Source organism: Sinohyriopsis cumingii, chromosome 8 (assembly GCF_028554795.1).
Source record: "Sinohyriopsis cumingii isolate HCF-2022 chromosome 8, ASM2855479v2, whole genome shotgun sequence".
Lineage (NCBI taxonomy): Eukaryota > Metazoa > Mollusca > Bivalvia > Unionida > Unionidae > Sinohyriopsis > Sinohyriopsis cumingii.
In genome coordinates this window covers 48,827,243-48,834,320 of record NC_142968.1, presented here as the reverse complement: position 1 = coordinate 48,834,320, position 7,078 = coordinate 48,827,243, and positions in this window count along the sequence as shown.

Sequence of the window (7,078 nt, the reverse complement as noted above, 5' to 3'; positions counted from 1 at the left end):
GGTTCTATACCCAGTAAAATAGAGGTCTGACTGGCTTGATTGATTGAGCTCTCAAACGATCAATATTTCTCAATCTTTCATGACCTAAAGTTTGCTAATTTATAAGATATGAAAGATGACGTCAGCACAAATGTACGCAAAAGTCACAGTTGCAAGTACAGAGTTTAGTAGGTTTGTTTATTTTTTAAACCTTTTTGGTAAATAATTGATTCATGTACGGGTTGATCGTGTACACTTGAGACCGTTTTCATATGTAAAGCCTAATCATTGTAGATGTAACATGATGGCAATGTTCAGATGGTCCAAGTCCTTGAACCCGAAAGAAACAATAGACAGCGTTATTGATGTTACAAATTTATCTAAAATACTTTGGTTAAACACCCTCTTTGTCTCTCAAAATGTTTAATAACTTGTGCTTTAATAAAGCAATGAATTCTTCTGGTTGTTTGTGTGACTGTGTTCTTTTCTAAGTTCTCCCTTAGTTTGAGTTAGGAGGAGATTTAGGTTATTGCTTGTTTTGTTCATACTTACTAGATGTACATTCTCTGCGTGACTGGAAAATGTCATTTGTCGTTTATAGTTTGAAATGCAACACGTTTTTCTATGTTAGTTTGATGCGTAGACTGATTTGGGGTCTTACATAAAAAGCATCACGTCCTGTTATTGTTAAAATTAGTTTTCTTGATAAAACCATTGGGGAAAGGGATGCTAAATTTATGCGTGTGTGTGTGTCTGTGTGTGTTTGTGTCTTCATGGGTAGAATTAAATTAGCTGCTATGAAGTCTCTGTAATATAAATGTCAATGAAACATTACAAAGTGTGTGTGCTTGTGTATGTGTTTATGTGTGTATGCGTGTGTGTTTGAATGAATTGCTATTCTACCTTGCTAAAAGCTTCTTTTCGGAATAAGAATGTTCTTGACATTTTTTTCAAAACTTTGGGTACTTTGGCGGCAATTATGGACGATACTATGTTATTCTAGAAAAATGGGAATTGCCAAAATATCAGAGAATATTAAGGTTAATTAAGGCTGCACTATCTTTTTGTAATTCATCCCTAGGCTAAAACCATTTTAGTTGCTCAAGAAATTGTAATTGCAAACTCTGGCTGAATATGCATTTAGATTAAAATGACAAATTTAGTAATGTTATTAGAAGTATGCACAGAAAATATCCATTTCTACGTTATAAATCGATCCATCAGCAACTCTGACGAGGCATCGTTATGATGCTGACAAATCCGTAGTTATGATCAGCCTGCATGGAAATTTATTTATTTAGTAACAATGATGATGTCCCTATATAACGTCTCATCCCATGTCTCGGCGAAACCCAGTTTTTGACGACTATCATACGTTAAACCACTGCAAATATCAATGCAAAGAGATCCAATTTTTGGAGCTTTACTTGGCTTACCATGCTAAATACAAATCGTGTCCACCTTTTATTTTATGATAGCCCAACATGGTATCTGCGTGGAGCAGAACATCCGCAAGGGCCCGTGCACTAAGCAGATTATTTTGCTGTTTGATCCTACGAGAAGGTGAACTTGGAGTACAGCATCGGATCCGAGACAGGCCTTGCATCCGACAGTTATGCTCAGATAGATGTTGCAACTTCAGCATGTAGCGTCATCTTCGCTATATAACACTGGACAACAAATTTTTACAAAAGTCATGTTACTGAAATAAAATTAGTCAATTCTTATCAATTTTTATGTGCTGAACACGAATATGACAGTCAAATTGCAAAATTGGCTCTAGTTTTTTTGTAATCTGCAAGAAATTAATGTTTACATAACGAAATGCATTCCAATAGTAAAAGGTCAACTGTAATAGCCTGCCTATAAAAAATCAAGTCATTGACTACATCTTAGATTTCTTCGCCTGTCTCTTGTACAGCTGTTCGGGAGCATCTCTGAGGAGTGTCCAGCAGTAGTCAGCCAGCATTGTAGTGGACCATTTTCCCTGGTATCTTTGTTCCATTGTTGCGATATCTTGATGAAAACGTTCGCCGTGTTCATCACTAACAATACCACAGTTGCTAGGAAAGAAATCCAAATGGGAATGAAGGAAGTGAATCTTTAGAGACATATTGCAGCCAAGTTTCTTATACTTCATCAACATGTCTTCTACTAGTTCCTTATAGTTTTCTGCCCTAACATTTCCGAGGAAGTTTGTAGAAACTAGGCGAAAAGCATTCCATGCTTGTTTCGCGTCACCTTCCAGCAAGTTGTTGAAACGGTCATCTTTGAAAAGCTCTCGAATCTGAGGACCCACAAAAACTCCCTCTTTAATCTTTGCTTCGCTGAGTCGAGGGAATTTTTCATGCAGGTATCGGAATGCTGGCAAAGTCCGGTCAATGGCTTTCACGAAGTTCTTCATCAAACCTAGTTTGATGTGAAGGGGTGGTAGCAAGATTTTCTGAGCCTCAACCAGAGCTGGGTGTTGGATATTCTTCTCTCCAATGGCTACATTCTGCCTGTGAGTCCATTCCTTCCTCATGTAGTGCATTTCCCTTGCTCGGCTATCCCACTCGCATAAGAAACACATGTATTTTGTATATCCTTGCTGCAGTCCCATTAAAAGGGCAACTACCTTCAAATCACCACAGAGGTGCCAGCTGTACTTGTTATACTCAATGGAATTCAGTAGCTGCCTTAAGTTATCGTATGTCTCTTTCATGTGGACAGCATACGCTACTGGAATAGATGGAAGAATGTTTCCATTGTGCAAAATCACAGCCTTGAGACTCAGTTTCGAAGAGTCCACAAATAGTCTCCATTCTTGTGGGTCATGAGTGATTTTTAAAGCATTCATGAGGCCCTCAATATCGGAACAGAATATCAGATTACTTTCCTTTCTGAAGAAAGGCTCCAATTGCTGCTGGCGCTTTCGATATGCAGTAATTGTGACATCTTCTTCTAGAAGATTCCATTGTTGGAGTCTTGATCCTAGCAATTCTGCCTTGTTCTTTGATAAGTCCAAATCACGAATCAGGTCATTTAGTTCTTCCTGTGTTATTCTGTGTGGGGTTGATGATGCATCACAGTGAAAATCTGGATCACTGCATGCTGATGGACCAGGAGAAGAACAGGTCGACTCACCTTTGTCTTCGTCAGATGAATCAAGAGAATATTCTGCTGGAGGTTCTGGAATAGGAAGTCCCTCACCATGTGGAACTGGTCTCAATGCAGACGGAATGTTTGGGTAGACTATTCTCGACTTCTTTCGCTTCGTTATTCCGCCGGAAAGAGGAGGAACCAAGCAGAAGTAACAGTCATTTAGGTGGTTGCTTGGCTCTCTCCACACCATTGGGACTGCAAACGGCATTGATGACCTTTTGCAATTCAACCACTGTGAAAGCTGTGTTGTACATGTAGCACAGCATATATGCGGAGCCCAAGGCTTGTCTTGGTCACCAACCTTGCATCCGAAGTAAAGATGATATGCCTTCTTCACTTGAGAATTGATATTTTCCTTCTGGTTGGCAAATGTCACTTCCCCACAAATATAGCAAAAATTGTCCGCGGTATTAACACACTTTCGAGGCATTACTGTTCTTTATTGTACGTAAATGGATAAAATAATAAGTTTTATGTAACAGTAGCTTGAACTGTCTCGCACAACGTCTAAAATATTTTAAATGCTGAACCTATCTGATTGGGCTTTATATAGTACACTGCTTACGTCAGCTTCAGCAGCCGCCTGGCATTAGTATAATAGGCCTACACATGTATAGTACACTGCTGACGTCAACTTACTTCAGCAGCCGCATGGCATTAGTATTGCATTGCATCAGAAAATGATGCAATCAACTGTGGATGATGTGAGCATGATGGTATTATGCAATGTTACATCATTATTCCGGATGTTGCTGCAGTCCTACTGGAGAAATTTACACAGTGAAACATAGAAAATGAGGTATATGAATATCTTCAAAACGAGAGCCAATACAAATTTTTCACGGTTATATTCGTGTTGGCACACCAAAATACTACAGATTAGGGCCTTTTCAAGTCAGTAATGATTTCACTGTTGACCAGTGTAATGAATAACAATGATGTACTAATACTGTCTGATAATAGCACGATGCTGAGATCACGTGGCATGTTGACGAGGTCATGCTGATGGTGGGAGCAGATTAGCCAAAACCAAATATAGTTTTCTACAGACAAATGGGCCATTTCCCTCGTGCATTTTCAGTTGGTGTTGCTGATCCTTATTTACTTGCTCCACCAATATTTGCCGTGTCAACTGTGACTCATGATCTGGTAAAGTGTTAAGAGCTTATCTATAATTACAATCTCTGAATGCAATTGCATGATTGTTACCAAGGGTTTCCGTGTGAAGATATTTCTACAGAACGTCTTTTATATTTTTCGACGTGACATCTGTTTTCTTTGATGTTAGCTCGCCAATTAATGTGCAGATATGGTTAACATAACGACACTTTGTCTAGCGAGGATGTTCAGATGTATATTAGAAGTTGTTCCTTGATTTGGCACTCTTCATCCCATGTCATGCCGTAGACGGGACATAACTATGTGACTAGAGTGCAACAAATGCTGACAACTTGCCGCTGTCATGACGATAGTGACCCACGTCAGGACACATTCCTCCATCTCCTTCTTCGCAATGCTACTCTGTGTCTCACGGAATACGTCCTCTTTTGTCGGTCAACCGGGATCCAGTGGAGGGTTGTCCTGAGCAGTGCGTCCTGTGGCATTCACATCCACTGCGGTCTTCTTTTCTTCAAAATCTGGATTAGATATTGTTGCTGATGTATTAAGAGCTTCATTTTTAATCCGGCTAGCCAGATGATGCAGATAATCTTCCCTAAGCACTGGAAGCTTTCGAGAAATGGAGCTCAGACTGGCAAAAGTTAACTTCCATGAGCATTAGGCGCCATCATTTGCATGCGAAAATTGTCTCAGATATAAAAAACTGAAATATTGTATCGCCTTGCTGCTTTGGATTTGCTTATTTCAGAACTTGATTCAAATCAAATAATTAACTTTCGGGTTAATGCAATTCAAGTTACTTTCTTTTTGTTAGTTTATTACCCCACAAATAAATCATTGTTTTGTAATAATATAATAATTGATACCATGCAATAGCTTCTGATCTGTGCTATTGATAATAACGCAGTGCTTATTTAGGTTTATTCAATATTTAAAGTTATTGTTTATTTTATCTAAAGACTCCTAAGTGGGTATATGAGTGTGATCAAGTATAACAAGGAAATATTGATAAGCAAATTGCGAATTGAAAATTATATAACTGCATTTACAATAAACTGATATAGTGAATTCGTTAATTGCATTCGTATATGAATTATTAATAAAGAGCAGCCAGAAATATTTTCCCTGATCTCGGGATCGACAAAAGCACTTGCATGGCAGTAAATGTCGCCCGAAACATATTAAGGTATCGGGCAGATGGTTTACACTTTATTGATAAATGCAACCTTTGTGAAGTAAAGGATTGCAAAATGTACAAGAGAAAAGTCTAAAGAGACATTCACATAATTATTTTTATTTCGCTTTTAACATCTTGCCTAAAAGTTGATTTCTCTTAGGGACTGTAGGTTTTTGTTGTATCGTATAGTGTGGTAATCAAGTTTTCTGTCAGTGTTTCGATGCCATCTTTAAATGTCTCTTGAAGCTGTTATTTAAGTATAATTCTTGTATAGAGACCATGCAGGAATTTCTAAAAAAATCCCCATGTCATGGCTGATACTTGTATCGTTTGAGATGATAATTAGTAATATAGATATAGATTTAATTTCACTTTAGTATCATCCCTCCTCTCTCTCTCTCTCTCTCATACAAATTTGCACACTTCAGAATTGACAGAATTGCTGAAGCGAAATAGTAATGTTTATTTTTCAGATGTATACAAATAAGTGCATTCCAACCAGCTAATCAATCAGCTAATCAATCAATCACTAATCAATCAATCAATCAATCAATCAATCAATCAATCAATCAATCAATCAATCAATCAATCAATCAATCAATCAATCAATCAACCAACCAACCAATCAAGCGCCATGTCGGAAAACCAGAATAATGAAAGGATTGAAAACATAATGAGCCGTACATAAATATTTGGATCCTTTACAGCCCTCACCAGTGCCACGAAAATTCAAACTAGACGTATCTGCCGTTAAAAAACCTATCCCAACGCTTACACTGTTTGGTCATGTACCCCATTCTGAGCCTCGTGACAATGTACGGACAGCAAACATTTGAAATTGATCTCTGGTCTGAAGTGTATATATATATATATATATATATATATATATATATATATATATATATATATATATATATATATATATATATATATATATATATATATATATATATATATATATATATATATTTTTTTTTTCTCGGGTTCTTCCTCCACTATTCGTACAAGCCGCCATGTACAGCCTGTCATGTGCTTAAAATGGCGTTAAACCCTACAACAACAACTACAACAACAACATAATGATAGAGGTAGATATCTTGGGGTTTTATTTTAAAAATATTCGAATTTGCTTCCGACGCATTGCTGTGTCTACGTTTATATAATTTTGTAAATGAATAACTTCTTTTAACTTTTAGATATTGAAACACTCTGCTGATAAATTACGAATGAAAGCGAACGAAACCACACTGACACTACACAACATAAACATATGGTTGTCTTCAATTAGGAATGTCAATGTTAGAAGAAAGTATACTCAACAGAAAAGCTAGTATTTTTGTCAAAAATGCTTATGAGTTTGAATATTGTTGACAAATCTGTCCTTAGGTCACCACAGAGATTTTGCCAAAAAGTACGTAAATAAATAAAGATATAAAGTCAACAGTCAAGTAAACAAATATTTAGGTTACAGCCGAGATTTGCACCCTTAACGTTTAAACTTTTAACGAAACAATGCATATTCTTTAAAAACTCTGAAACAGTTCTAGTTGCTTGACAAGAACTTGATTAGTCAAGGTAAATGCATATTTTCCGTGCACAAATGCGTGGTTGCACATACCTATGAACTATCTCAGCATCAGACATTCGAGTAAAATGTCA